The sequence below is a fragment of the Pongo abelii genome, chromosome 3 (genome assembly GCF_028885655.2).
Source record: "Pongo abelii isolate AG06213 chromosome 3, NHGRI_mPonAbe1-v2.0_pri, whole genome shotgun sequence".
NCBI classification, from domain to species: Eukaryota; Metazoa; Chordata; class Mammalia; order Primates; family Hominidae; genus Pongo; species Pongo abelii.
Genome location: NC_071988.2, coordinates 143,651,342 through 143,675,687, shown reverse-complemented (window position 1 = coordinate 143,675,687; position 24,346 = coordinate 143,651,342). Strand labels below are relative to the sequence as shown.

General features: G+C 36.9%; 1 long non-coding RNA gene across 1 annotated transcript in view; it reads left to right on the top strand.

Annotated features, from left to right (window-relative positions):
• Window positions 1–23,946, top strand: part of LOC129059068 (uncharacterized) — a 28,254-nt gene extending 4,308 nt beyond the window's left edge. The window contains exons 2-3 of the long non-coding RNA XR_008524739.1: window positions 23,193–23,324; window positions 23,714–23,946. This is a non-coding gene — a long non-coding RNA (uncharacterized LOC129059068). The remainder of the gene's footprint in view (window positions 1–23,192; window positions 23,325–23,713) is intronic.
• The last annotated feature ends 400 nt before the right edge of the window (window positions 23,947–24,346 follow it).

The window sequence follows — 24,346 nt, the reverse complement described above, 5'->3', positions numbered from 1 at the left end:
ATTTATACTTTCTCTCTCTACACCTAATATGAATTGACACTTGTTTTAGTTTACTAGGGCTTTCATAACAAAACACCACAGATCAGATGGCTTAAACAACAGAAATTTGTTTTCTCATAGTTCTGGGAGCTGAAAGTCCAAGAGCAAGGTGTCAGGAGGTTCAGTTTCTCCTGAGGCCTCTCTCCTTAGTTTGCAGATATCCATCTTCTTCCTGTGTCTTCACATAGTCCTTTCTCTGTGCAATCACATCCCTCCTATCTCACTATGTGTCCTAATCTCTTGTAAGAAGGACTCTCAGCAAAACCAGTTGCTATGCTGGCCTCAATCTCATGCTTCAATGGCAGCAAGATGCTGGCAGAACTCCAGTCTTACACTCTTCCTTTTTTGATCCAGCAAGAAAGATCAAGAATCTTGTCACACTGACTTCTGATTCATTGACTGCTTTTGGGTTCCATGCTTATTCTCAATCCAATTGCAGTGGTAGTGAGAACTGAGATGAGGTTGCCAACTGTAGGCCTTAGTCATATACTCTACCTCCAGAATCACAGCTAGGACCAACTATGCACCACCATTATGTTATCAGTAAAGTGTGTATCACGATGATTTCCAATTTTTCTGTTTTGAAATACCTTTTGTTTCCATACTAGACTGTAAATTCTCTGAGGAAGGAATTATGTTTTACAGATCTTTGTATTTAGGCCTAGTAGTGAGTCTTGTATAAGGTAAACATTCAATAAATGGTTATTAAATAAAGGAAGGAAGAAACAATTAGCTTCAGATAATACAACATTATATTAAAATAAACATGTTAAAGAATGTTTAAAAACCAATAAATGCCACACCTTGCATCTGAATGTGAACTACCACATACTTTATTTGAATTTCCATTAAATGAACCATACTTTAAAAGTTAAGTTACCATCATCTAGTGCTTGCAGTTACTGCCTATACTTCTCAACTTAAAATATGATGCAATAATTAAACATCTGTTATATTTAAAGGACATTACATTTTTGACTAACACTGCATATTCATATTTGCTGATTGAAATAATCATTATAACAACTGCTATTGTTAGTACACATTGACTGGAAGAGGAGTGTGGTAAGAAGGCCGAATAAAATCCTCCAGTGATCATTCCCCACTCAAGAACACCAGAACTGTCCACACAAGAAAGCACCTTCATCAGAACCAAAAATCAGGTGAGTGATCACAGTATTTGATTTTAACATCATATCAAGGAAAGAGCACTGAAGACGGCAGAAAAGGCAGTCTTGAATGGATGAAACCGCCCCTCCCCCATCTTCTGCAAAAAGAATCTGTATACTTGGGGAAGGAGAGTGCAGTGATTGTGGGACTTCACTTTGGAATTCAGTGATGCCCTATCACAGTGGAAAGCAACACAGGGCAGAAATCAGCTGATGTCCAGCTGAGCATTTAGACCAGCCCTAGCAAGAGTTGAATTGTCCATCCCAGCGGCCAGAACCTGAGTTCCAGCAAGCCTCTCCACCATGGGCTAAAGTGCTCTGGAGTCCTAAATAAACTTAATAGGCAGTCTAGGCCACAGGGACTGCAATTCCTGGGCAAGTCCTGGTTCTGTGCTGCACTCTGAGCCAGTGGACTTGGGGTGCATGCAACCTACTGAGACAACAGCTGGGGAGGCCAAGGGGGTGTTTGTGTCAACCTTCCCCAGTCCCAGGCAGTGCAGCTTGCAGCTTCAGGAGAGATTCTTTCCTTCCACTTGAGGAGAGGACAGGAGAAAGTAAAGAGGACTTTGTCTTGCAACTTGGATACCAGTTCAGCCACAGTAGAATATGGCACAGGCAGTCTTAAAGTCCCCATTCTAGGCCCTAGCTCCCAGGGGGCATAATACATACACCCTGAGCCAGAAGGAAACCTGCTGTCTTGAAGGAAGGACCCAGTCCTGGCAGGGTTCATCACCTGCTAACCAAAGAGTTCTTGGGTCTTGAATAAACATCAATAATAATAAGGTAGTACTCACTGAGGGTCTTGAGTGAGACTCAGAGACATGCTGGCTTTAGTGTGAACCAGTACATTCCCAGCTGTCGTGGACATGGGGAGAGACACCTCCTTGAGAAAAGAAGGGGGAAGAATAAGGGAGACTTTGTTCTGTAGTTCAGGTACCAGGTTGGCCACAGTGGGGTAGAGCACCAAGCAGGCTCCTGTGGTCCCCAGTTCCAGGCTTTGGCTCCTGAACAGCATTTCTGGACCTGCCCTGGGCCAGAGGGGAGCCTGCTGCCCTGAAGGGAGAGACCCATGGCAGCATTCACCATAAGCTGACTGAAGAGCTCTTGGGCCTTTAGTCAATATTGAAGGTAGCCAGGTAGTACTCGTTGTGGGCCTGGGATGGTGGTAGCCATAAGAAGAGTCTTCTTCTGGATGAGGAAAGGGAGAAAAAAGTGGGAAGGGCTTTGTCTTGTGTCTTGGGTGCCAGCTCAACTGCAGTAGAATAGAGCACCAAGTAGCTTCCTAAGGTTCCTGACTCTAGAGCCTGGCTCAAGATGATATTTCTGAACTTTCCCTGAGCCAGAGGGGAGCTTGCTGCCCTGAAGGGAAGAATACAAGCATGGCTACATTGGCTAACTGCTGACTGAAGAGCTTTTGAACCTTGAGTGAACATTGGCAGTAGCCAGGCAGTGGTCGCCATTGGCCTTGCATAACACCCAGTGCTATGCTGGCTTCAGGTCTGACCCTGCACTGTTCCAGTATGGTGGTCACAGGAGTACCTGTATCACCTCTCTCCTAATCCCAAGTATCTCAACACACACAGAGAGACTCCATTTTGGGGAGTGAGTAGGGGAAGTGACAGAGGAGAACAAGAGTCTCTGTCTAGTAATCCAGAGAATTTTCCCAGATCTTATCTAAGGTGGTACCTCTATGAGTCTGCAAGAGTCATAGCATTAGTGGGCTTGGTGTGGCCCCTAATATGGATATAGCTGTAGTGACCAAAAACTTAGATCACAACACCCAAGTCCTTTCAAATACCTGGAATGCTTTCTCAAGAAGGATGTGAACAAACAAGCCCAGACTGCAAAAACTACAATAAATGCCTAAGTCTTCAATGCCCAGACACCAACTAACACCCACAAGCATCAAGAGCATCCAGGAAAACATGACTTCACCAAAAAAAGTAATCCAGGAGAAACAAACTAATCCAGGAGAAGGCACCAATCCAGGAGAAAAAGAGATATGTGACCTTTCAGACAGAGAATTCAAAATAGCTATTTTGAGGAAACTCAAAGAAACTCAAGATAACACAGAGAAGGAATTCAGACTCCTATCAGATAAATTTAACAAAGAGACTGAAATAATTTTAAAAAATCAAGCAGAAATTCTGGAGCTGAAAAATTCAACTGACATAGTGAAGAATGCATCAGCATCTCTTAATAGCAACATTAAGCAGAAGAAAGAATTAGTGGGCATGAAACAGGCTATTTGAAAATACACAGTCAGAGAAGACAAAAAAAGAATAAAAAAAAGAATAAAGCATGAATTTAAGATATTAGAAAATTTCCTCAAAAGGGCAAATCCAAGAGTTATTGGCCTCAAGGAGGAGGTAGAAAGTTTATTCAAAGGCAAAATAACAGAAAACTTTCCAAACCTAGAGAAAGATATCAATACTCAAATTAAAGAAGGTTATAAAACACTAAGCAGACTTAACTCAAATAAGACTATCTCAAGGCATTTAATAATCAAATTTCTAAAGGTCAAGGATAAAGAAAGAACCCTAAAAACAGCAGGAGAAAAGGAAACAATTACATAAAAGAAGCTCCAATACGTCTAGCAGCAGACATCTCGGTGGAAACCATACAGCCCAGGAGAGAGCAGCATGATGTATTTAAAGTAATAAAGGAAAAAAAAAACTTTTATCCTGGAATAGTGTGTCCAGCAAAATATCTTTCAAACATGAAGGGGAAATAAAGACTTTTGCAGACAAGTGAAAGCTGACGGAATTAATGAACACCAGACCTGTTCTACAAGAAATGCTAAACAGAGTTCTTCAGCCTGAAAGAAAAGGACATTAACAAGCAATAAGAAATCATCTTAAGGTACAAAACTCACTGGTGATAGTAAGTACACAGATAAACATATTATTACACTGTAATAGTGGTGTGTAAACTACTTGTATACTAAAAGAAAGACTAAAAGAACTTAGTAAAAATAGTAACTGCAAACACTTTTCGAGACATAGAGAGTATAAAGAGATATAAATAGTAACAATAAAAAGTTAAAAAGCAGGAGGGATGAACTAAAATTGTAGAGTTAGTATTAGTTTTTTCTTTGCTTGTTTGTTAGTTTGTTTTTGCAATCTGGGCTAAGTTGCCATCCGTTTCAAATAATGGGTTATAAGATGTCATTTTCAAGCCTCATGGTAACCTCGAATCAAAAAACCTACAACAGATACGTAAAAAATAAAAAGAAAGAAATTAAAACATACAACAAGAAAAAATCACCTTCACAAAAAATAAGACAGGAAGGAGAGGACCACAAAACAACCAGGAAACCAATTGTTTAAAATGGCAGGAGTGAGTCCTGACTTATCAATAATAATACTGAATGTAAATGAACTAAACTCTCGAACCAAAATACATAGGGTGGCTGGATGGATTTTTAAAAAACAACATCCAATCATCTATTTCCTGCAAGAAACACACTTCATTATAAAGGCACACATAGACTGAAAATAAAGGGATGGAAAGAGATATTTCATGCAAATGGAAACCAAAAAACCAACTGAAATGAGCTATACTTATGTCACACAAAATAGATTTCATGACAGAGACAAGGTCATCATAAATGATAAAGGAGTCAATTCAGCAAGAGAACATAACAACTGTAAATACATATGCACCCAACACTGGAGCAACTAGATATTTTATACAGAAAATATTTTTAAAGCTTAAGAGAAAGATAGACCCCAATGCAATAATAGTTGGAGACTTCAACAGCCCACTTTCAGCACTGTACAGGTCTTCCAGACAGAAAATCAACAAAACATCAGACATAATGTGTGCTATTGACTAAACGAATCTAACAGATATTTATAGAACATTTCAGCTGATGGCTGCAGAATACATATTCTTCTCAGCACATGGATCCTTCTTAAGGATAGCTCATATGTTAGGCCACTAAACAAGTCTTAAAACATTTTAAAAATTGAAATCATATCAAGTATCTTCTTTGACCACAGTGGAATAAAACTAGAAATCAATAACAATAGAAACATTGGCAACTATACAAAAACATGGGAATTAAGCACTATGCTCCTGAATGACCAGTGGGTCAATGAAGAAATAAAGAACGGAATTCAAAACGTTTTGAAACAAATGAAAGAGAAAACACAACATAACACAACCTATGGGATACGAAGAAAGTAATACTAAGAGGAAAGTTTATAGTAATAAATGCCTACATAAAAAAGTAGAAAAACTTGAAATAAACAATCTGAGAGTGCATCTTAAAGAACTAGACAAACAAGAGAAAACTAAACCCAAAATTAGTAGAAGGAAAGAAATTACAAAGATCCAAGCAGAAATAAATAAAATTGAAATGAGAAAAAATAAAAAGATCAGTGAAGGCTGGGTGCAGTGGCTCACGCCTGTAATCCCAGCATTTTGGGAGGCCAAGGTGGGTGGATCACAAGGTTCAAGACCAGCCTGGCCAAGATGGTGAAACCCCATCTCTACTAAAAATACAAAAAAAAATTAGCCAGGCATGGTGGTGGGCACCTGTAATCTCAGCTACTCAGGAGGCTGAGGCAGATAATTGCTTGAACCCAGGAAACGGAGGTTGCAGTGAGCCGAGATCCCACCACTGCACTCCAGCCTGGGCGACAGAGCGAGACACTGTCTCAAAAATAAAAAATATATTAAAAACTTACAAATCAGTGAAATTAAAAGTTGTTTTTTTAAAAAGATGAACAAAATTCACAAACTTTAAGCCAGACTAAGAAAAAAAGAGCTAAAATTTAAATAAATAAAATTAGAGATGAAAAAGGAGATATTACAACTGATACCACAGAAATTTAAATGATCATTAGACACTACTATGAACAACTACATGCCAGTAAATTGGAAAACCTAGGAGAAATGGATAAATTCCTAGAGACATACAACCTGCCAAAATTGGACCATGACAAAATCCAAAATCTGAACAGATCAATAACAAGTAATGAGATATAAACCATAATAAAAAATCTCCCAGTAAAGAAAGGCCCAGGAGCCAATGGCTTCCCTACTGAGTTTTACCAAACATTTGAAAAAGAACTAATACCAGCCGGATGCGGTGGCTCACGCCTGTAATCCCAAAACTTTGGGAGGCCAAGGCAGGTGAATCACGAGGTCAGGAATTCAAGACCAGCCTGGCCAAGATGGTAAAAACCTGTCTTTACTAAAAATACAAAATAAATTAGCAGGGTGTCGTGGTGGGCGCCTGTAATCCCAACTATTCAGGAGGCTGAGGCAGAGAATTGCTTGAACCCGGGAGGCAGAGGTTGCAGTGAGCCAAGATCGCAACACTGCACTCCAGCCTGGGGGACAGAGCAAGATTCCACCTCAAAAAAAAAAAAAACTAATACCAATCCTACTCAAACTATTCTGAAAAATGGAGGAGGAGAAAATACTTCCAAACTCATTCTGCTGGGCCACTATTACCACGATAACAAAACCAAACAAAGACACGTCAAATAAAGAAAACTAAAGGCCCATAGCCCTGACAAATATTGATACGAAGATCCTCAAAAAAATGCTAGAAGATCAAATTTAGCAAGACATTGACCATGTGGCTTTTATCCCACGGATGCAAGGATGTTGCAACATACACAAACCAATCAATGTGATACATCGTACCAACACAATGAAAGACAAAAACCATATGATCATTTCAAGTCATGCTAAAAATGCATTTGATAAAGTTCAATGTCCCTTCATGATAAAAATCCTCAAAAACTGGGTATAGAAGGAACATACCTCAACCTAATAAAAGCCATATACAACAAACCCACAGCTAGTATTATACTGAATGGTGAAAAACTGAAAGCCTTTTGTATAAGATCTGGAACAAGACAAGAATGCCCACTTACACCACTGTTACACAACATATATTACTAGATGTTCTAACTAGAGCAGTCAGACAAAAGAAAGAAATAAAGTACATCCAAATTGGAAAGGAAGAAGTAAAATTATCCTTGTTTGCAAGTGATGTAATATTTTATTTGGAAAAAACTAAAGACTCCACCAAAACAACTTTTAGAACTCATAAATTCTGTAAAGACACAGGATACAAAATTAACATACAAAAATCAGTAGCATTTCTAAATGCCAAAAGTGAACAATCTGAAAAAAGAAATCAAGAAAATAGTCCCATTTACAATAGCTACAATTAAAATAAGATACCTAGGAACAAACTTTAATCAAAGCAGTGAAGGGTCTTTACAGTGAAAACTATAAAACATTGTTGCATGTAATTGAAGACATTTAAAAATGAAAAGATACTGCATGTTCATGGATAAGAAGAATCAATATGGTTAAAACGTCTATACTGCCCAATGAAATCTACAGATTCAATGCAATCCCTATCATAATATCCATGACAGTCTTCACAGAAATAAAAAAAAAAAATCCTAAAATGTATATGGAAACAGAAAAGACCCAGAATAGCCAAACCATTATGAGAAAAAAAAAAAAAAAAAACAACCAAAACTGATAGAATCACACTACCTGATTTTAAGCATACTACAGAGCTATAGTAACCAAAACAGCATAGTACTGGCATAAAAACAGACACATAGACCAATGGAACATAACTGAGAACCTAGAAACAAATCCATAAATTTACAGTGAACTCATTTTTGAAAAAGGGTGCCAAGAATATACGCTGGGGAAAGGACAGTCTCTTCAATAAATGGTGCTGGGAAATATTCATATTCATATATAGAAGAATGAAATTAGACCCTTATCTCTCACCATATACAATCAAGTCAAAATGGATTAAGACTTAAATCTAAGACCTTAAACTATGAAACTAGTAAAAGTTTGGGGAAACTCTACAGGACACTGGTCTGGGCAAAGATTTCTTGACTAATACTCCACAAGCCTAGGCAACCAAAGCAAAAATGGACAAATGGAACCACATCAAGTTAAAAAAAACTCCTGCACAGCAAAGGAAACTATCAACAAAGTGAAACAACAACCCACAGAATGGGAGAAAATATTTGCAAACTACCCATCTGACAAGGGATTAATAAACAGAATATATAAGGAGCTCAAACAACTCTAAGGAAAAAAATCTAATAATCCAATTAAAAATTGGGCAAAAGAGCTGAATAGACATTTCTCAAAAGAAGACATACAAATGGTGTATTAGTTCATTTTCACGCTGCTGATAAAGACATACCCAAGACTGGGTAATTTATACAGAAAAAAGGATTTAATGAACTTACATTTCCACATGGCTGAGAAGGCCTCACAGTAATGGCAGAAGACAAGGAGGAGCAAGTCACATCTTACATGAATGTCAGCAGGCAAAAGAGAGCTGTGCAAGGAGACTTCCATTTTTAAAACCATCAGATCTTGTGAGACTCATTCACTATCACAAGAACCGTGCAGGAAAGACCTGCCCCCATAATTCAATCACTTCTCACCAGGTTCCTCCCACAGCTGTGGGAATTTTGGGAGTTAAAATTGGAGATGAGATTTGGGTGGCGACACAGCCAAACCATATCAAATGGCAAACAGGTATACGAAAAGGTGCTCAACATCATTGACCATCAAAGAAATGCAAATCAAAACTACAATGAGATATCCTGTCACCCCAGTTAAAAAGGCTTTTATTCAAAATCCAGGCAGTAATCAATACTGGCAAGGATGTGGAGAAAAGGAGACCCTAATACACTGTTGGTGGGAATGTAAATTAGTTCATCCACTATAGAAAGCAGTTGGGGATATCTCTAAGAATTTAAAACAGAATTACCATTTGCCCAGCAATCTCATTCCTGGATATATACCCAAAGGAAAATAAATCGTTCCACCAAGAAGATATGCACACATATATTCAGCACAGCACTATTCACAATAGCAACGACATGGAATCTACCCAGGTGCTCTTCAATGGCGGATTAGATAAAGAAAATGTGGTACACATACACCATGGAATACTATGCAGCCACAGTAAAGAATGAAATTTTATCCTTTACAGCAACATGGATGCAGCTGGAGGCCATTATCCTAAGCAAATTAATGCAGCAACAGAAAACTAAATACTGTATGTTCTCACTTATAAGTGGGAGCTAAACATTGAGTACCAGCGGACACGAAGATGGTTACAATGGACACTGGGCATTACTAGAGGGTGGAGAGAGAAAGAGAAGACAAGGGGCAAGGGCTGAAAAACTACCTGTTAGGTATTATGCTTACAACCTGGGTGACAGGATCATTCATACCCCAAACCTCAGCATCATGCAATATACTCATGTAAAAAACCTGCATATGTACCCCTAAACCTAAAATAAAAGCTGAAATATATCTTTTTAAAAAAGAGAGAGAAATATTAGGATGATTTGGTTGTGTGAACAGGGAGAGGAGTAGCATTCCAGGAACAGCACATGTAGAAGCCCTGAGGAAACAAAACTTGTCGTGCACAAGGAATTGACAGATTTATTTGGCCAGGGCACAGAAGAAATTGGGACAGGTGGATAAGGTTGAGGAGAAGGTAGGCCAAGAACTTGGGTGTTTTTGAGGCTTTGTACTAGCTAGATATCACTTTTTAATTTTAAGCCTCAAATCTAGCAAATGGCAACTTTTTCTAAGCAAAAATAAATACCTTGACTGTCACTGCATTGTCTAAATTATTCATTAGTACACCAGTGCACCTCACTTTCATGTGCATATAAATCACCTAGAGTTCCTTTTAAAATACAGATTCTGATTCAAGGTCTGGCATAGGACCTAATATTATATTACTTAATTATCTAAACTCTTCCAGTGTTACATACCAAAAATCATATTACTTCTCATTATCAAAATTTTTTTGATTAGGCCCTTGTTAACACTAAGAATTAGAAACCAATCATAACCAGGTCAGGTGCGGTGGCTCATGCCTGTAATCCCAGCACTTTGGGAAGCCGAGGTGCATGGATCGCTTGATGTCAGGACTTCAAGACCAGCCTGGCCAACATGGTCAAACCCTGTCTGTACTAAAAAAAACAAAAAACAACAACAAAAAACTACAACAACAACAAAACAAAAGTTAGGTTTGGTGGTGCATGCCTGTAATCCCAGCTACTCAGGAGGCTGAGGCAGGACAATCGTTTGAACCCAGGAGGCAGAGGCTGAAGTGAGCCAAGATTGTGCCACTGCATTCCAGCCTGGGCAACAAAGTGAGACTGTCTCAAAAAAAAGAAAAAGAAAAAAAGAAATCAATCAGAACTTTTGGTTGCAAATGATTATTGCCTAGTTATTAGTCATTTAATTCAAAATGAATTTACCAAAACTTCACAAATGATAATAATTATGATTTGATTTTTGGGGATTATGTTGTTTTTTTTGGGGTCTTTTTGTTGCTGTTTGTCTTTTGTTTTTTGTTTTTTTGAGACAGGGTCTCACTCTGTCACCCAGACTGGAGTGCAGTGGCATGATTACGGCTCACTGCAGCCTCAAACCCCCAAGCTCAGATGATTCTCCTGCCTCAGCTTCCCCAGTAGCTGGAACTACCTACAGGTGCATGCGACCATGCCCAGTCACTTTTTGTATTTTTTGTAGAGAACGGGGTTTTGCTATGTTGCCCAGGCTGGTCTCAAACTCCTAAAATCAAGCAATTGCCCACCTCGGCCTCCTAAAGTGCTGGGATTGCAGGTATGAGCCACTGCGCCAGCCTAGTAATTATGTTTATTATTCTTTTCACTTAGAAGTACCTTGTTTAACCTGTTGCACTTAAAAAGAGTTGGGAAATTTGAAATACAGCTGGCCCTTGAACAACACAGGGGTTGGGGTGCTGACTGCATACAGTCGAAAATCTATGCATAACTTTTGACTCCCCCAAAACTTACCTACTAATAGCCTAACTGTTGACTAGAAGCCTTACTGATAACATAAACAGTCCATTAACATATATTTTTATGTTATATGTATTATATACTATATTCTTACAATAAAGTAAGCTGGGGAAAGAAAATGTTATTAAGAAAATCATGAGGGAGAAAAAATATATTTGCTATTCATTAAGTGGAAGTGGATCATTATAAAGGTCTTTGTCTTCATTGCCTTCAAGTTGAGTAGGGTGAGGAAGGGGAGGAAGAAGAGGGGTTTGTCTTGCTCTTCCTCCTCCTCCTCAGCCTACTCAACTTGAAGACAAGGGGATGGAAGAGGCAGAAGAAAATTCTCACATAAGTGAACCCACACCATTCAAACTTGTGTCATTCAAGCTACCAGGTCTTCTTTATACTAGATTTTCTAAACTTGAAAAACTGGATTAAAAGTTCTCAGCTTATTTCATATCAAATTTCATAATAAGCAGTCTTTAAGAACTAGTTAAAGTGTGGGGGGAAGTAAAGGTGAGTGGTCCATATTTCTGAGAAAGTAAACATTTCATAAACCAGCAACTCATCATCATTATATTATTATTTTCTCGCTCTGTTGCCCAGGCTGGAGTGCAGTGGTGCGATCTCAGCTCATTGCAAGCTCCGCCTCGGGTTCACGCCATTCTCCTGCCTCAGCCTCCCAAATAGCTGGGACTACAGGCGCCCGTCGCCATGCCCAGCTAACTTTTTTTTTTTTTTTTTTTTGTATTTTTAGTAGAGACAGGATTTCACCGTGTTAGCCAGGATGGTCTCGATCTCCTGACCTCGTGATCTGCCCGCCTCAACCTCCCAAAGTGCTGGGATTACAGGCGTGGGCCACTGCGCTGTCCCAACCAATGTATTTTTAAAATAGTAATGTAGTTATTTGCTGGACTCACTAGAATTTTGTTTAAAAAGAAATGTGCACCCATTGCATATGTATCAACATAGGAAGCATATTGAGACTGATGAGAAAGACAAGAATGTTGAAATTGTTTTGAGGTTTTAAAAAAAATACAATTGCTTGGCATTGTTGACTGGGTACAATGATTTCAGAAATAAATAAAATTAATAGCACACACACAAAAAACCCCAAACAAAAAGCTCCCACAAACCTGTGTTGTTCAAGAAACAACTCTATTGCTAATTTCAGCATTTTTTTTTCACATTATATGTTTGATTAAAATGTTAGCCTGGTCAACATGGTGAAACCCCGTCTCTACAAAAAACTACAAAATATTATCCAGGCATGGTGGCTGTGCACCTGTAGTCCCAGCTACTTGGGAGACTGAGGCAGGAGGATTACTTGAGCCCAGGAGACAGAGGTTGCAGCAGACTGTGCTCCAGTCTGGGTGACATTAATTAATGAGACCCTGTCTCCAACCCCCACAAAAAAAGTTTTAAATATGTTTTTGACAAACTGTAGAGCTGCAGAATAAGCTTATTTATGGAAAATGTCTACATTAAAACTAATTAGCAAAGTCAGCCTTTGTTGTTACATCAGTTAGCCAAAACAGATTTACTTTCCATTAAAAAGAAAAGCTTAATGTTAACTTTCAATTCAAATGAAAGTGCTAATATGCATTCTGATGTATCACTGAAAAATAAACTGTAAGAAAGAGTACTAACAGTAAGACAATGAATATTAAAATCTAATATAATATTTTTCATTTTCACAGTAAGCTATAAACCCAATAATAAATTTCATGCTCGTTTTCACTACTTATAATCCAATATGATACTCAAAATTATAAGTTATTTATAAAGCAAGGAGTATAATTAAAGGCATGGCATATGGTTTATTCTGAGTTCCCCAGAAAGCAGAACCTAAGGCATAGGCTTAAGAGCAAGTGCTTGACCAGGAAGTAAAGGAGAAGAAAAGCAAGGAAAGAAGCGGAGCACTTGCAGAAGTTGGCTGCCTCTATGTATGACTGGTTCCTTGACTGTACACTATAAGAAATGTGTCTCCACACCATCCATCTGAGGAAGAAATGGGAAAGCATTTTTCTCTGGCTCCTGGCATATGGTGAGGACTAATTATTTACTGTGTTTCCTCCACCTTTCAATTCACCATACCAAACTCCTGCACCTGTTAAAAATGTTTGGGGAAGGACTTTTGGAATGTTGAATTAAGGAGCTCAGTAGGACCTCTCCCCAGCAAAACAACAATTTACCTAATGAAAGTGATAAAAAAAAAATCATTCCCATCTCTGAAACTGTACTAAGGACATACAGCAAAAGAAAAAACATTTATTGAAGAGAATTTACTAAATCTTGGGTAAGAAAAGTGAAAGGCTGGGACCTTTAAGCACAGACTACTCCATTATGGACCCTATCAGCTCCACATGATGGAAGCTCTACTTCAGGTATCTGTACCAAAAAGAATGGGATTCCTCTCCCCCTTCCTACTACCCCATCTACCTCACACCTCCCCTGCTCCCAGTTTAGGGCTATGGTGACCAATGATGGGCAGGTAGCTGGTGTTTCTCCTACCCTCACCAAGCCCTGTGTTATGGAAGCTCTATTTCAGGCAGGAATAGCAGACAAGGTCTCTCTTCCCAAACAGCCTCCTCTCAAAGACAAAAACCCTACCCCTGGTATGGCAGGCTGAAGACACTAGGGCTCCAATTTACCTCAGCCCTGACTGGCTAGTAGGCAGAAGGTCCTGCAGTAGTAAGAACAAGCTGAGAACACCAGATCTGCTCCCTCTCCCCTGCAGTGGGTAGTCACTAGAAGTAGAGAGGGGAGGAAGCCCAGAGCTTTAGTGCTGTGGTGCAGGAGTTCTGCCCAGTGGGTAAGGCAGACCATAAAGACAAAGAACTTTGCAAGTCTGCCTGAAGGGACTAACATCCATGCCGAAGGATGTTATCTTGGTGGACAACTGTCAAAGGGAGGCTGGTAGCTCTTAGAATTTATAATGGCTGAGAATCTTTCAAAATTAATAACAGACACCAAACCACAGGTCCAGTAAATTCAGAGAACACCAAGCAGGAAAAATACCAAAAAACTACATTTAGATCTGTTATACTCAAGCTACAGAAAATAAAAGACAAGGAGAAAATCTTGAAAAATGTCAGAGGAAAAAACCCACGTTGCTTTTAGAGGTAACAGGATAAGAATAACAGTAGGCTTCCCATCAGAAATCATGCAAACAAGAAAAGAATGGAATGAAATACTTAAATCATTAAAAGAAAAATCTCATAAATGTAGAATTCTATATCCAAAAGAAATTAAAGTTCAAAAGTAAAAATATGTATATTCTCTCAGACAAACAAAAACTGGGAATTCATTGCCAGCAGACATACCCTAAAAGAAATAGTAAAAGAAATTATTTAAAAAGTAAAACTACATCCGTCAGAAACTGGATTTACATAAAGAAACAAAGAGCATTAAACAAGAAATAAGATAAAATAAATTATATTTTTCTTTTTTGGGGGTTAAGCCTGTGTTTGTCACAATACTTTTCTTATTCTTAATTGATCTAAAGAATAACTTTGTTTAAAGCAACGATGGTAATAATAGTACTGGGTGATTACAGCATAAGATAAATGAAAAGAATGACAGTAATGTTGAGAAAAGAAAAATAGCTCAGAGCAGTCTTAGTTTTGCTAGGTGTGCAAACTTTATCAGGCCCAGAGAGACGAATGGGACTTCAGTTACCTAACCTCACCCACCCATGCCTGAGGGCAATTGTTTATAGTCATTTTGTTCTTGATGAGCTGCTTTTCCCATTAGCTTCTGGAAATTTCTGGAATTTGTGATACAAAAGAACAATATATAGCCAATCAATCGCTTATATTATTTTAATGCAAAATTCTTGGTAAGCAACTCAGGAATTGCCTCTTCTTTTTCTTTAAAAACAATTGTAATTACCATTAATTGGAGCATATATTTAGGGCAACTTGAATCTATGCTCCCAGGTTGCAGTCCTAAAGTTTGGTCCAAATAAACTCCCTATTATATTAATTTTACCTCAGTTTTTTCCTTTTAGGTTAACAATGTCATAAAGGATGAGATAGAAGAATTAAAAATACTGTAATAACCTTTTAGGTTAACAATGTCATAAAGGATAAGACAGAAGAATTAAAAGTACTGTAATAAGGTATCTGTACTATGTGTGAAATGGTATAGTGTTATTTAAAGGTAGATTTAGAATAGTTTAAATTATATGAAGAGACAAAGTTCATGGAAAAATGAAATTAATAGATAAAAATAAAAATAAAAACTTTATTTCTTAACGTAAGCTCCATCAAGTTTGACACTTTTGTAAGAAATATACCAGCCATTTAGTCCATCCCTAAAGAACTGAGGGTTCTGGGAATTTAACCAAGTCAATGCAGTATTTTTTACATTTAATAATGTAAAAAATTTAATAATGAAGAAAAATGGGTGCCCTTTAAAGATTTTTTTGAGGTCAGGAAACAAAAAGAAGTCAGAAAGAACTGAATTAAGATGGCAAAGTGAATGCCTAATGATTTCCCATCAAAACACTCACAAAATTGCCCTTGTTTGATGAGAAGAATAAGAAGGAGCATTGTTGTGGTAGAGAATTCTCTGGTGAAGCTTTCCTGGGCATTTTTCTGCTAAAGCTTTGGCTAACTTTCTGAAAACTCTCTTATAATAAGCATATGTTATTACTTTTTGGCCTTCCAGAAAGTCAACAAGCAAAATACCTTCAGCATCATCAAAAAACTGTTGCCATAATCTTTGCTCTTGACTGGCCTGCTTTTGCTTTTCTTCAATCACTTCCTCATCTTTATAGCTGTTGCTTTGTCTTCAAGCTTTTCTGCTAAAGCTTTGGCTAACTTTCTCAAAACTCTCTTATAGTAAGCATATATTATTACTTTTTGGCCTTCCAGAAAGTCAACAAGCAAAATACCTTGAGCATCCTCAAAGAACTGTTGCCATAATCTTTGCTCTTGACTGGCCTACTTTTGCTTTGCTTCAACCACTTCCTCCTCTTTATAGCCGTCGCTTTGTCTTCAAGATTGTACTGGTAAACCACGTTTCATTTTCTGTTATGATTCTTTGAAGAAATGCTTCAGCTCTTCGACGGCGCTTGTTTAAAATTTCCGTCCAAAGCTCTGCTCTTGTCTGCAGTTCCTCTGGGATCAATGGTTTTGGCACCAACTGAGTAGACGGTTTGCTCAACTTTAACTTTTAGTCAGAATTGTGTAAACTGAACCAATGTTACTGGCTAGTGTTAATCATTAGTCCTCTTCAATTAGGCCACAAACAAGATGGATTTTTCCCTTGCAAATTGATGTGGTTGGCCTGCTGCTATGGGCTTCCCTTCAACATTGTCTCATCCCTTCTTAAAATGAGTTATCCATCTGTAAACTGTTGATTGCTTTGGGGCATTATCCACATAAACTTTTTGTAAAGCATCAATGATTTCACCATTTTCCCACCCAAGCTTAAGCATAAATGTTATGCTTTTTCTTGCTTCAGTTTTAACAAATTTGTATTGTTTTGATAGGGGCTCTTTTCAAACTGATGTTTTATCCATCTTTGTGCCTCAAGCTAGATCCTGTTTAGACATGTTTTAACAAGCTTATCTCAATGCAAAAAATTTTTTAAATCCATGCAGAGTTTTTTCAAAGTACTCATTTTTCGTGACATTTTTAAGACCTCTAATGAAAACTCTAGGGTAATCACTAAAACATTTTAAAATACTAATTGATATGACAAGAGAAAACAGTAGTCCTTCCTTATGCATGGTTTTGGCTTCTGCAGTTTCAGTTACTTGTGGTCAACCAGTCTGAAAATATTAAATGGAAAATTCCAGAAATTAACAATTCATAAGTTTTACATTTTGCACCATTCTGAGTAGCATGATGAAAGCTTGTATTGTACTCTGTCCCACCTTGCTCCTCCACATACCAATTCACCATACCAGACCCCTGCACCTGCTAAAAATGTGTTTGGGGAAGGACTTTTAGAATGATGAATTAAGGAGCTCAGCACGTCCTCTCACCAGCAAAACAACAATTTACCTAATGAAAATGATAAAAACCAATCATTTCTGCCTCTGGAATTGTACTAAGGACACATAGCAAAAGAAAAACATTTAAGAGAATTTACTAAATCTTGAGTAAGAAAAGTGAGAGGCTGGAACATTTAAGCCACAGACTATTCCATTATGGCCTCCCTCAGTTCCACATCATGGAAGCTCTACTTCAGGTATCTGTACCAAAAAGAATGGGATTCCTCTCCCCCTTCCTACTATCCCATCTACTTCACACCACCCTGCTACCAGTCTAGGGCTATGATGATCAAAGATGGGCAGGTAGCTGGTATTTTTCATCTCTCCCAGCCTCGTGTTATGGGAGCTATATTATAGGCAGGGGTAGCAGACAAGATCTTTTGTCCCATTATAGCCTCAAACTCCTAGTCTCAAGTGATATGCCTGTCTCAGCTTCCTGAGTAGCTAGGACTGCGGGTATGCACCATGACACTTGGCTGAAACTCACTTTAAGTATGAAGATTCAAATAGGTTAAAAGTAAAGAGATAGAGAAAGCTATACTATGCTAACACAAATCAAAAGATAGCTGGAATAGCTATAACGATTTCAGACAAAGCAGACTTCAGAATGAGGAAAATTGTCTAGGTTGAAGGAGGCATCAGAATATGTGAGGCAAAAAGTGATGAAACTCATTGAGGCTGCAGTGAGCTATGATCATACCACTGGACTCCAGCCAGGGTAACATAGCAAGACACTGACTCAAAAATAAAAAGAAAAAATAATGATAGAAGTCACAGGATAAATAGACAAATTCACTACTATAGTTGGGATCCCTCTCCCAGTAATTGATAGAGTAAGCAGGCAAAAAATTAGTAAGGATATAATTGACTGAACAACATGCTCAATCAACTTGACCTAATTGACATTTTCAGAACACTCCATCCAACAACAGCAAAATACACATTCTTCTCAAGCTCACATGGAATATTCATCAAGCTAGACCACATCCTGAGACATAAAGCATACTTTAACAAATTTAAAAGAATAAAAGTTATACAGTGAATGCTATCAAACAACAATAAACTAGAAATCAATAAGATAGTTGGAAAATTCCTCAAGTATTTGAAAATTAAGCAACACACTTCTAAATAACACATGGGCCAAAGAAGAAGCCTCAAGAGAAATTTTAAAATATTCTGAACTAAAGGAAAATTAAAATATAACTTACTGAATTTGTAAGATGCAGTAAAAGCAATAATTAAAAGGAGATTTATAGTGTGTTGAAGTAATACATTAGTTAACTTTATACATAAATAAGTAATAAAACCTCTTTCAAGGTCTCAAACAAAATATATTAGTAGAGAAGAAATATCTAGAATTGATCATCTAAGCCCCCATCTTAGGACATTAGACAAAGAAGAGCAATTTAATCTGAAAGAAAGCAGAAGTAAAGAAATACTAAAAATTAGAGCAAAGATCAATAAAATTGAAAACAGGAAAACAATAGAGAAAATCAACAATACAAAAAATTGGTTATTTGAAAAGATCAGTAAATTTGATAAACCTCTAGCCAGATTAACCAAGGAAAAAAAGAGACAAGATACAAGTTATCTGTATCAGAAATGAAAGACGAGCTGGGCATGGCAGTGCAGGCCTATAGTCCCAGCTGCTCAGGAGGACCCCTGAAAGGAAACCACAATAGGATGATGGCAAGGAAGCCAAAGGAGGTTAATGATTCAAAATGAAACTATGTTCCATAGTGAGAACTAAAAAATGCAATTACAACTGAACGATGAACTTTTCATACACCACAAAATGAGGTAGGGGAAGCGTGAGTATGATTTATTTCTGGAAGAGTGTCAGTTACTGGGGAGATAGACACTTTAAAGACAGAGAACTTAGGAGAGAGCTTATCTGGACAAAAAAACCTATAGCATTGATTCTGATTTTGATGAGTTACTAGATATGAAAACTAAAATTAAAAATTCCCTAAATTTGACTTAATTTTCCCATCATTTCTGCTTATCAGAATCAAAATATCTTGAGTAACAGCAAAGGTGCTCAACCTTCTTTATAAATGGACAGGAAAAAATATATTTCAGTAAATTACACATAAGCCCAAGTTTATTATTCTGGAAATAAACTTTTTTCTGTTACTCTCAGGCTTACATCGGGACATCCTACAATAGAATTATTACTAAAATTTCTTAGAAATTGATAGAATTCTCAGCAGCAGGGGTTTTTTTTTTTCCTACTTTAAAACCTTTTTTTCTTCCCTATGCAACCTTATCTAAGATCAGCAGCAGATTTATAGCTCACACTAAGTAATGTCAGGGTCACAATTCAAAATGTTAGCATCTTCATCAAAACACAATATGGTAATATCTTTGTTACTACACACAAAGATATAATTCTCTGGTGTACACTTCTCTTAAACTCTATAATCATATTTTCTCCTCCATAAACTCCCACTGCAATAACATGTAATTAAATTATTGCCCTACTCATGCAGCTATCATAAGCAGTCCACAACCACTTTTTTTCTAAATCATAATGGTAATTCTTACAAAGCAAGAAATTATAGCATGATTCATCTCAGTTTATATAAATGGATCATCTTCCTCACAGCTGATACCAAACATTGGTAAGATACTGGAAACAGGCTGGGTACTTCTGGGTCTGAAAACACCTTGAAAGCACTTCTCTTTTGAGTTAAGAAATGTCAGAGTTGAAAAGAATTTGAATGAAAGAAAAAACCTTAAACGTGTGTAAATATAGAGGTTATACACAGACTCCATATTATTTTGGTTTCATTAAAGATTATATTTTGAATAATGGGGAAAATAAAGCTAGAATGGTGATCCCGAGCAGGGTGGAAATGAATAAATACAATTAAGTATGAGATTCCTCATGGAAGGAGATGGACATGCAGACAGGGGTGGTGATTCCTCAAGGATCTAGAACTAGAAATACCATTTGACCCAGCAATCCCATTACTGGGTATATACCCAAAGGACTATAAATCATGCTGCTATAAAGACACATGCACACGTATGTTTATTGCAGCACTATTCACAATAGCAAAGACTTGGAACCAACCCAAATGCCCATCAATGATAGACTGGATTAAGAAAATGTGGCACATATATACCATGGAATACTATGCAGCCATAAAAAAGGATGAGTTCATGTCCTTTGCAGGGACATGGATGCAGCTGGAAACCATCATTCTGAGCAAACTATCACAAGTACAGAAAACCAAACACCGCATGTTCTCACTCATAGGTGGGAATTGAACAATGAGAACACTTGGACACAGGGAGGGGAACATCACACACTGGGGCCTGTCATGGGGTGGGGGAGTGGGGGAGGGATAGCATTAGGAGAAATCCCCGATGTAAGTGATGAGTTCATGCGTGCAGCAAACCAACACGGCAAATGTATACCTATGTAACAAACCTTCACGTTGTGCACATGTACCCTAGAATTTAAAGTATAATAATGATTAAAAAAAAGTCTTCATTTTACAAACATGAACTTACTACAAAATGAATTTCCTTTCAAAAGCAGTGATATTTGTTTTAATCACTATAATACTATATACTATAATATACTTTTATTAACCACTTCCAGCTTTAAATGTAATAGAAAATAGGATATCATTATCAAAACCAACAAGAACTAGTCATTAACTAAAACATGTAAACCTTCATGGGCAAAACTTTAAAGAATATAGAAGATGTGAGTAAGTGGAGAGAGAACTATGCTCATGATGGTTCAGTTTAAAATAGTATAAATCGTATTTAACATATAAATTAAAGGCAATTTCCCCAGTAAATTCAGCTGACATTTCAAGAAACCCAACGAACCCATATAAATTTTATGCTGATGAATAGAAATTTATACTGTGAATTTTAATAAATAAGAGGAAAGAGAAGAGGCATATCTTACCAGTTATTAAGACAGAATCAAAGCTTTACTAGTAAAGGACAATATGATACTGGAACAGGAATGAATAAGTAGGCCAGTGAAACAGAACACAGAACATTTGTATGTATGTATTAAAAATTGATATGCAAAATTTACACCCCAAAACAATGGAGAAATGAAAGTGCCTATTTTTGATAGTGAAATAACTACTTCATTAGAAATATATAGTTTGGTCCCTACCTTACGCCATCCAAATAGGTAGACAGAAAATAGGTAAACAATAGAGGTAATGGAAGAAAACACAGGAGAATTTATTCGTGATATATAACTGGAGAAAATCTTCCTAAACAAGACTCTAAAGGCAAACAATAAGATGAAAAATGGATATTGGCTACATCAAAATTAAGACAAAAATTAACAACTTCTGTTCAGGATGAGACACCACAGTTAACACTAATAAACAGGTAACTGACTAAGAAAATTATTTGCAAGATTTGAAACCAACAAAATCAATATCAAAACTAAACAAATTTAAAATGAAGTGAAGATATAATTGAAGTGAGGATATAATTTTAAAATAGGCACATGACGTAAAGAAGCACTCATAGGCAAGGAAGCCCAGTGTCCAGTATACATACTAAAAAATTATCAAATTGACTAATAACCAGAGAAATTGACATTTTTAATGAGATACCACAACAAGCTGTCAAGTGGCAAAAATTATAAAGATGAATGATACCAAGTTTTGGTAAGTAGTGCACTGCTGGTGGAAGTTTCATTCTGGAAACTCACTGTGCTCACAGTAATTTAGGTGTGTGTTTGCCCTAGACCCAGTGATCCCATCCTGGGTGTCTCCCAAATAAATGCTTTAAGAGGTCCCTGATGGGCAATTTTTGAAGATATTCCCAGTGCCATTGTTGCTGATCTTGGAGAGCCGGAGGCTAGAGGAATGGATATATAAAATATGATAGATGCATACCATGGGCTAATACATATCATATACACATGTAACAGAAGTGGCATATACATGTATACACACACATATAGATATAGATATTTATTTGTATATAGTTATATATATGTTATACTTATGGACAGTATGGATAGGTGTTAAAAGTTATAAAAAGAGCTAAGAATGAGATTTACAGCACAATACTATACATACCAAAACAGCACTATATCTAGTACTACATATTTTACAAGGATAAATATACAGTTAATGACATTTATCCTTATAATTGTTTTTAATTATAATGGTGACCTAAGGTCAGAGAAGAATGCAAATAAGGATGTGGACAGATACTGATAATGTGCTAAGAACTGAGGAGTAAGGTTAGCCCAACTCTGCCTCTTAGGCACCTTAAAAATAGAGTGAAAATAAATACTACAAATACACAAATGGACATAGGAATATTTCATTCTTATGCATAACAGTTGCATTGCTTATCTAATAAAAACACTTTAAGGTTGTTCTATGAGGCCTAGCAGGCCTACTGCACTAATCAAGCAAGAAAATTATTTTGTTTGAAAAAGGAATTTGGCTTCCTAGAACTGTGTTTGTAAATATTATCTATAGGTGATTCTTCAAAGACTCAGTTTTAGAGTTTTCCAAAAAGAATTGCAAATTTCTTCCTCAAGACCTCTGAAAAGCAAGTTATTCTAGTATTGCTTTTGTTGGATGAATTTTACATTCAATTCTTTTTCTAGTTGGAGATATCGCATATGGGTTTCATAAACCAGACAAGGAGAGCCCTGAATAATCTCTGAGGCTCCTTGTAACTCTAACATCCTACAACCTCTCTCCTCTGAGTTTTAGCTGGCACAAAATTGCTCTATGTTCCAATGAGAAAAATAACACATTTTAAAAAATTGTATTTTTTTCTCAATGGAATAAAAATACATTTTTAAAAAGTCAGACATTCTCTAGACAGCAACAAAGTGTTTTTGCTAAAGTATTAATTAATATACATAAATATGAGACAACAATCATGATTTTTTTTCTCAGATCCTGAAAACAACTGGGGGAAACATTATTTTCAAAATCTATTCCTGTCCAGTTGTGGCTTATCCTTGAAGACAACATAGGGTTTCATTAGTCTTATATTGATACCTTCACTAGCATTTCAAGCATCTAGAATGATTGCAAAGCCTATCATAGTAAACGGTTTGGAAAAACAAAAATGTGCCTCACAAAGCTCTCTTGTCTCTCATTGAAAACGAAGTGATGGAGAAGTTAAAGTGAGGAAGTGCAAAGAATGTTAAAATGGAAAGAGAAAAAAAGGAAGAGGATGTGATGTTACAAATCTGCAAACAGCACATAAAAAACCTGTCTTGAAAAAATGGATCTCATGGAGGTAGAGAGTCAAATGATGATTACTAGAAACTGGGGAGGGTGGAGGGAGGTATGGAGGGTGGAGCGGGGTGGGGAGGAAGAGAAGTTGGTTAATCAGTACAAACATACACACAGTAGGGTAACTGTAGTTAACAATAATTTATTGTATATTTCAAAATAACTAGAAGAAAATATCTGAAATGTTCCCAACACAAATAAATGATTAATGTTTGAGGTGATGGATATCCTAAATACCCTTAGTTGATCTTTACATATTATATCTATGTTTCAAAATGTCACATGTACCCCATATATATGTAAAATTATTATGTATCAATTAAAAATAAAAATGAAAATAATAAAGTAATTATGAAAATATAAACGACCTGTCAATCTATTCTCTCATTTCAGTGAAGCGAAGTACAGCATCAGTTGTCATCCCAGGTACTAATGGAAATGTTAGGGAAACCATCTCAAGGCCCAGCTAAAACTTGGGATGAAACTCATCAAGGACAAGGAACACTGAGCTATTGGTATTTGCCTTGTGTATCTTGAAGACTTGACAATAAATCTCCTTTTCTCGGCAGTGGTGGAGAAAACTATTATGCACAACAACATTAAAGGAATACAATTGGAATTACCAGAGTCAATGTGAAAATATGTAACAATATTTCACCCAAGAAAAAGCATAGAAAACTAATGAGACAGTTGCTGGACTGTAAAGAGTTTTTCATTTTCCTAAAAAAGAGTCAATCTCCTCAGATGGAATGCCAATAGTGATGTACATGACTGCTCCCAAAGCAGCCAAAGACAGACATTTGTGTTGTTGATGCCACCTTGACTTGTTGAGAGAGAAATATTGATGATGAAGAAATGTAGAAACAGGGGGAAAGTGAATTAGGTGGTGAATGTACCATATTGTCTTTCCTGTCTGGAGAAAGCTCTAGGTGTTTTCAGCACTTAATCTCATAGTTATAACTGGTTAGGAAATGCTGGGTTTTCAATAATTTATTTCCAACATCGAATTCATGTCATATTTCAGTT